Genomic DNA, 8901 nt, shown 5'->3' with positions numbered 1-8901 from the left:
TCTTTCGCGCCTGGGTACAATTCTCTTTTCATGAAATTTTATTCTCTTAAATTAAAAAAAAGTTATGTCAAAAAATAAGAATGAGGATTTTGTCCTTTAAATAAAATTTATATCAAATTCTATTTTACTCAGTTAGTTTTATTTTTTTTGTGACTTTTTTACTTGTTTCTTACCATCCCCAGTAGCACACGTAATATTACAGAAATGTTGAGAACACTGCCTTAACATTACCAATATTGCTTCAATGTTGTCAATATTACTGGAACATTACGTGCTACTGGGGATTGGTTTATTGTAAACTTGTTTTTAGTATTTTTAACCTCAATTTAAGCAATAACCTTTCCTAAGGGTTTTCTCCATATTATTTTTATAAGTGATATTTTTACTGAGCATTATAACTGAAAATAGCATCTACTTCAACTATTGTGTTCTTGATGTAAACTTCCTAATCCCACATGTGCAATGCAGATCTCTACTTTGCCTGGTGGGTCGTTTGCTAATATGACCTTTGGTATGTCGCCAAAGTCTCAGTGTTCACAGTCTTTTACAATTTGGAGTGCATTATGGACGCCATAAAGAAATTAAGGCAAACTGTTTCTCGAAATTTTACCATAATGTCAGAGAATGATATGGGCATAAATGAAAAGTTGCGTGACACGCTTGCGGGACTCACAAACATGGAAGGTACACTGAAAAACTGTTGTCAAAACAGTAAAACACTGTGCGCCTTATTTCTTATTTTTGGGAGAGTAAAGGCCTTCCTTCAATAGGATCCAAAAAGCACATTTAGCAGAGACGTGCTGCGTTGTCTGCTAGAATATCTGTCAAGCAGCCTCTAACTCAATACCATTGGTATTCAAGTTTAGGAGAGCAAATCTTCTCTTTTTTGTCACGTCATCGCGAAGTATTTATATTTTACATTTAGGGGAGAGTGGGGCAAAGGCGCTATGCGGGGCAAAGACGTTTTTTAAAATATCTCCTTTATTTTCTGTCTATTCCAATTGGTATTAAAAATTAAGTTCCAATGCAATCAGACGAATTAATTAAAAAAAGAAAAACCTAAAAATATCAAATATTTTAAGAAATATAACAAAAAAATTGTTTTGCAAAAATAAAATGATAATTTTACTGAACAAACTCTTATTTTTTAAAACATAAGTTTAAGTATTTAATTTTTAAAAACATAACATGTAAATAAATTAAATATTTCTCTACACAACTGGCTTGGTGTTTTAGTTTAATTTTGTATCTAAATATTTTAAATTTAAAGTAAAAAAAAAAGTTTGTTATGTGGGGCAAAGGCAGTATTGAACATAATTTGGTTAAAAACAATTGAATATTCGAATTTTCTCCTTATTAATTCACAATATAAGGTTAAAATCACAAAAAAATTTTATTTTTTATTTAAATAGTCCAATTCTTTTAATAATATGTAGTTAACCTTATGTTTCGTAAATATTATACTAATAAATATCATTTGTTAATTTTTTTAAGGCTTATAAATGCTTTCTTTTAGAAATATAAGTGAAAACGTCGCTGCCCCAGCATGTGGGGCAAAGGCATTTTTTGGATTATTTTTAAATTTCATTAAATAATATATTTACAATTATAATATACTAAATAACAACTATTAAAATTTCTTGTTGATTAGTTTTAGAATAATGAAAAACAAAAACCGCATAAATTTATTGCTTAATTTAAAAAATATACATCGATAAATGTAAACCTAGCGCCTTTGCCCCACTCTCCCCTATAAAATAATATTTTGTAAAGTTAAAATCTCAATCCTTCTTTTCTTATAACAGATACCAAATATGATCATCAACGTTTTGTCACCCTCCTATAGGTTCATTCACCTACCTAATACAGGAACTAAAAACACGCGCCCAAATTAAATCAATAGAAAAAAAACTGATCCAGAAATCAATATAAGTGGATGGTATGACGTAGTATCCACTTGCAAAAGGAACCTATTAAAGGTGCCATTCTTACCGATTTCGTCAGACCAGGAAACGCCTTCAAGTTAACAAGTCCAGAAGTCATCACTGAATCAACTACCTGTCTTCTTCGTATCTATCCAATAACCACCACCAAGTTAACTAGTTGTATACTGTCATTAAATGTCTTCTGCAACTCTAGTCCAGAAAACCTCCTAAAATACCTAGTGCCTTCTTCGAGTCCCGTCTTAGTCAAGAGATAATTTCGACTACAAAGTTCTAATTTTGTTTTAGAGTGCCTAAAGACATCTGGATTTACTCTTTCTCTCTCATTCTATATGTAAAGGATTCAAATAAAAACTTTAATAATTTAATATCAATTTTAACAGTTCCTCTTTCTTAAAACCTGTCCTTAAGATCAGAGCCTTCCGCTCTGTGAATAAATCCGGTATGAATCACCGATGCCGGACAATTTAAATATATATATATATATATATATATATATATATATATATATACTAGGGGGGCTTCGAGCGCCAAGCCCCTATTTTTTACTTGGTTTTATCTTAATTTACTTACATCTTGTCTTTTTTGCGCATAACTGTATAATTCTTATTACTTGAAAGAGAACAAATTTTTACAAACTAAGCATTTATAAATTTGGATTTGCCGTAACTCCTTACAAAAGGAGTATCCCCTAAACGCTTTTCTATATATTTTTTTTAAAATTTGACTATACGTTCTTATTATCATTCTTGAAATATTTGCAAAATTTTAAGGATCTTCACCACATGGACCAGAGATATTCGCTATCAAAATTGCGTTTTTTGCATATAAAGCGAGAGTAATGGGTGGGGAAGGAGTAAATTTTCATAAATATAAACATAGATTGTTTATAGATTTTTTTCAAAAACTAATATGGAATACACGAATACATTTTGAACCAAAATGTACAAAAAAATTTATAGTTTACCGTCTAGTTTTTTTGCAATTATAAACTAAAGCTTCTATTTTTTGACGTTATTTATAGTATTTAGTACCCCCACTACTGTGATTTGGCACATGGACGACTGTATTTGTGGTAATAGGAACAGGCTGAGCTAAAAGCATATAAACTTGAGGGGGAAAGAATAGTGCGTTAAGTAATATTATGAGGCTACAAACTTTTTACTCCGATTATGTATGATTATGTATGATGTGATACCTTAAAAACTTAATCTAAATTTAAAATTACTTTTGATTTCGTACATTTTTTCAACTTTTAGAAACTTAATGTAAATTAAAAACTAAATTTTAAGTCTATATCCATCTCTTAACCCAAATAAAATTTCCCAAAATTCGGAAAAAGTATTTTGGAAAATTATACATTCGGCAGGTCAAAAGTTATCTCAATGTTTAGTAGAGAGGAAAAGGGTGGGCTATTGAGGGGAGGGAGAACGATTTTTAGAGTTACTATGGTGCTGGGTCACACCAGCTCAACTGTGTTAAAAAAATTTCATTGATTTTCTAAAATTTGTAAATCTTTTATGGAAATTTGTAGTTCACAACAAAACAAAAAACACTTTTAACCGTTTTTTGAAATTTTAAATTTTTGTTACTTTTTGCATTAACAAAATATTACAAAATTTAAAAAAAATTAATAACTCAAAAGCAGTTTACAATAAATTAATTAAACTTACAATGATTACACAAAATTGTTCACTCTTTTAAAAGAAAATATTTGCATGATTGTAAATTTAAAAATTCTATATTTTTAATAACAATTTTATAAACAATTTGAATCATTTGTGTGCTCCACCTCTTTAATTGCAATGAAACTCATAAAAAATGTACTCAGTAGTTTCTTATTGAAGCGCACAGATCAGATCAAATCTGATATTTTAACTTAAAAAAATATGAATACTAAGCATTTGTTAACTAATATTTTGTAAATTATTTTCTCTTTTAGTATAATGATAATATTCCCTTCCGAAATTTTTTATATTGAAAATAAGTAGGAAATTCGATCCGTGGAAGGTAAAAGTATAGACATATTGGTTTTATGTCATATTTTTATTAATGTCAAATAATTAAAAAGATAGCGACGTTTCGATGACTTGGTTTGTCATCATCATCAGGCTAGGCCACATCACAAAAAAACGTTACATATTTTTTTTTTTTTTGTGATGTGGCCTAGCCTGATGATGATGACAAACCAAGTCATCGAAACGTCGCTATCTTTTTAATTATTTGACATTAATAAAAATATGACATAAAACCAATATGTCTATACTTTTACCTTCCACGGATCGAATTTCCTACTTACTTTCAATATTTTCTCTTTTGTTCATATAATTATGACTGATTTGTTAAATAAAAAAATTTGTTAACAGTTTTCAAAATTCTACCGCCACAGATCGGTGCGCAATTTTATAAACTTTTATTTAAAAAAAATTTATTAAAAACAAATAACATTTGTAACCTCTAGACTGATTTTTCCACGACAATCAACTTTTTCCCACTGTGGAATTGGCGCGCGTTTTTAATAAAAAATTTGTTATGTACATTCTAAATTAAAAATACAACATTTTTGTTGGGGGGCTTCAATAAGAGACTACTACTCAGTACACTTCCTATGAGTTCCATTGCAATTGAAGGGGTAGAATACACAAATAATTCAAATGGTTTATAAAATTGTTATTAAAAATATGGAATGTTTAAATTTACAATCATGCAAATATAACGGCCATCAAAGTGTGTGACATAGAATTACCTTAAATATACTACAGCTCTCTAAAGGGCCCTAATGGATTCGCTTTTTGACGTATAGGTTAATAAGTAGGTCAGATTTGACCTAAATTTTGACCAAGGGCAACGACCCTGAACAGAAAGTTTTAGGTCTTCTTTTTGACATGTAGGTTCAAAAATAGGTTAAAATTGACGTATATTTTGACCTGGAGTTACCTTAAATATACCATAGGGGGCCCTTAGAACTTTCTGAATCAGCGGCGTCGACGGTGGCGAAATCTTTTTATATTATAGAAAGAAAAGTCCGAGGTACATACGCCATTTTATACAAAACGAGAATGTAATCCCCGGACACTCAGTGTGTTTTTGGGAGGCAAAGTATGGATTTGCTTCAAGCAGCAGCTTTACCGCCCTAGGCCGAGAAAGTAGTCTTCGGAAGATGAAGACTCACCCAGTGAGAATATAAGACGCCGGCCTAGAAGCGAACCGTCAGTTAGTCTTTGACCAGCTGCATAGTCACATCACATGACAGCTCTTGTCATTAACAAATTTACAAGGTTTATTAACCCTCCTGCGCATAAAGACGACTATAGTCGTCCAAACAAAGTTGTTTCCGTATGCACAAGGACGACTATAGTCGTCCAAACATTTTGGTTAATAACTTTTAAACAAATTATTCTAAATACATTTACTAAGTTGCAACTTAAAGCTTAAGACTCACAGATTGTCATACAATTCTTCAGAAGTTCATATTTATAAAATATTTGATAATAAATAATGAACAATGTTAGTGTAAAAATTAGAAAAAATAAGCTTAAATCATTAAATCTAAAAGCGGACAAATAAAAAAAAAACGATTGGATTTTTACATAAATAAGTATATAATGGTGTTTCGGATCGCTGGTTACATATATGAATTTTGAATTATAAAATTCAAAATGGCGGATCCAATATGGCGGACTAATTTTCAAAAAAATATTTAATTTTTTTGCAATTCTGTATATGGTGGTTTTTATGGGCGCTGATTACGAATCTAAAGTCCATTTTTAAAAATTCAAAATGGCGGATCCAATATGGCGGACTAATTTTCAAAAAAATATTTAATTTTTTTGCAATTCTGTATATGGGGGTTTTTAGGGTCGCTGATTACGAATCTAAAGTCCATTTTTAAAAATTCAAAATGGCGGATCCAATATGGCGGACTAATTTTTAAAAAATTATTGAATTATTATATAGATTTTAGTAAATTGCAAAATTAGGAAAAAATTGCAACTTTCAAGGTGCATTCTGTAAAAAGTTGGTAAATAACAATAATAATTTGTTTAAAAATTGTTTAAATAATAATTCAATTTTTATTTAAAATTAAAAACGGACTTTAGATTCGTAATCAGTGACCCCAAAAACCCCCATATACCGAATTGCAAAAAATTAAACATTTTTTGGAAAATTAGTCCGCCATATTGAATCCGCCATTTTGAATTTTCAAAAACGGACTTCAGATTCGTAATCAGCGACCCAAAAGACCTTCGTATACGAAATTGCAGGAAAATCTATTGTTGTGAAAAATGTATGCATTTGGTAACTACTGTTCGGGTAAAAACTCATTCTCAGGAGGGTTAAATCAACTGATCTGTATGGAATTTGTACATTCAGAATCGAATCTCTCAAAAAATAGTAAGTGCGACAGAGGGAAAGGCACAAGCAATTCCTACAATCGTTTGTCGCTACCAAACGCGTCCCATCTGGATCAGTGGACTTGGTTTAGTTTGTAGCAAACTTACACTACACAGTAAAAAGAAAATCTTATTTTAAGGCACGAAAGCTGCCTTAAATTAAGATGCAACATTTTTAAGACAGTCAATGTTGAATTTACGCACGTTTTTCGTATCCTTTAACATTATAGCAGACAGTGTTGAATTTAAGGCAGCTCTTAAATTAAGATTTACTTTTTACTGTGTACCGTCCGTGAGTATCAGGACGCCCCTTATTTCATGAGTGGAAAAATGCTTAAAACGTAGAAAATAAGAATGACAAAAATTTTTCGTATTTTTTTCCTGAAAGATAATGAAATTATGAAAAGACTGACACCTGATAGAAAAATTTTCGTTGACTATTCTGTCAGATACAGAAAAAATACTGGATTTTGCATGCTATTAGTAATTTTTTAAATTCTCGAAAACTAATTAACTTTTATTAGCGCTCTTGGTCTTGTTTTAATCTCTATTTAATGTAGAATCTAAATTATTAACTGGTATTGTGGAATAAATTTTTCCAAAAAAATTTGAAACCGTAAAAGTAGGATTAAAAAAATTCAAAAAATTTTCATGAATATTAAAGTGTCAAAAAGGTCAATGTAAAATATGTTCATTTAATAGATATACTAAAATTCAAAAAAGCTTTTTAATTACTTAAAGCTTTTAATAGCTTTTTAATACTTAAAATTAAATTAGCTTTTTAATACTTAATTATTTAATTTAAAAAAATTTTTTTTTTGAAAAAGTGTCAATCTGTTTTTTAAAATTTTTTTATCCGACTTTTACAGTTTCAAATTTTTTTGGAAAAATTTATATCACAATACCATTAATTAATTTAGATTCTACATTGAATAAGGATTGAAACAAGACCAAGAACGCTAAAAAAAGTTAATTAGTTTTCGAGAAATTAAAAAATTACGAAAAGCATGCAAAATCCAGTATTTTTTTTGTATCTGACAGAATAGTCAACGAAAATTCTTCGATCAGGTGTCAGTATTTTCATAATTTCATTCTCTTTCAGGAAAAAAATACGAAAATTTTTTGTCATTTTTATTTTCTACGTTTTAAGCATTTTTCTACTCATGAAAAAAGGAGCGTCCTGATACTCACGGACGGTATTGTATTTACCATTTTAGTTACGAACTAAAGATTGAGATAAAAATGACGCGGTTTTCAAAAAGATCTACAAACCTAAAGGACAGCATATTAGCAGTTACCTGTAATTTCTGACTCAATATAAACCAAAAACCCGTTGAATTCGAGTCTGGGCACTGGTGATTTAGGGCGTAGGCGTTGGGAGAAATGTAAATTCGCTTTTATGCGAAAAGTGTGTAGCGGCGTTTCGCACGATGAACATGAGCATACGACAAAAAACTCTCTGCTGATGCTAACGACCGTTATCGTCAAAAATAAATCGTCATTCTTGATGCCTGGTGGGGACTATGGGAGTTACGTTCTTTGGCGATAGAGTGGGGATAAGTTAGCATCAGCAGAGGGTTAGAAAATCGTTTTAATGTAAATTAACCATAAATTAACGTTAAAACCTAACTTGAAATCTCATATCTTGGAGGAACCCCAAGCTTCCTAGTTTACATTCTACATAATCGATAAATAAACAATAATGAAAGGGGTAAACAAGTATTTCTCGATAAAAGCACAACAGGTGTTGGTAGAAAATAATTATTTGGGGTTAATGGTGACAGAGAACAGGTGGTGGCAGTTAAATTACGTGAAGCAGTGAGCGACCGAAGCAGTGTAATACCTGACATTACATATTTGACCGGGAGAAGACAATAGGAAATGGGTCGTTCAAGGGGGATAGAGGTGTAAGGGGTGAATTTGAAAACTTAACAATGCCTCGAGGCTGACGTGTTCCATGAGATTCTGGAAAAGTACAGAAGGCAAAGAGATGAGAACAAGTAGAAAAAAGAAGAAAAAAAATAGACGTAGACATTGCAGGGATGGAATGCCACTAAAAGTGTCATTCCTCATTCTCAGTTCTCTTTTATACAAATGCATATATGAGCGATTCCATGTCAACTGATCAAGGTGAACAAAAATTTTTCTCCAATCGTTCCTAAACTTGGGGCTTTTGTAGTACTAGTGGATAGTGATTTTTGGTGAAAATATTTTTTTACCTAGTCCAATATTTTCCGAGGGGAGGGGGTGAAAGTTTTGGGGTTTTCGGTACAATGCTTATTTTGATAATTTTTTACTCTTAAACAATTAAACATAAAAATTTGTCCAAGCACAGTTTCGAAAGGTTTTTTCATGCTCTTTCGATTGGAAATAAGCATTTTGAAAAAAAAAATTTTTTTGACCTAACAGAATTAAAAATAAATTTTAATTTTTGGGGGGTGTTATAGTCAGCAAAAATATATATCCCCACCTGAATTGTTTCATATTCAACATGAGCTGCAAAACGTATTTGCAACTCAGTCTTATTCCTGCCTTTAAAGTGTAATATTGAGTATTATAATAAA

The sequence above is a fragment of the Leptopilina heterotoma genome, unplaced genomic scaffold (assembly GCF_015476425.1).
Source record: "Leptopilina heterotoma isolate Lh14 unplaced genomic scaffold, ASM1547642v1 Lhet_396, whole genome shotgun sequence".
NCBI lineage: Eukaryota > Metazoa > Arthropoda > Insecta > Hymenoptera > Figitidae > Leptopilina > Leptopilina heterotoma.
The sequence above is the reverse complement of the archived record's forward strand: the minus strand, read 5'-3'. Positions refer to the sequence as shown.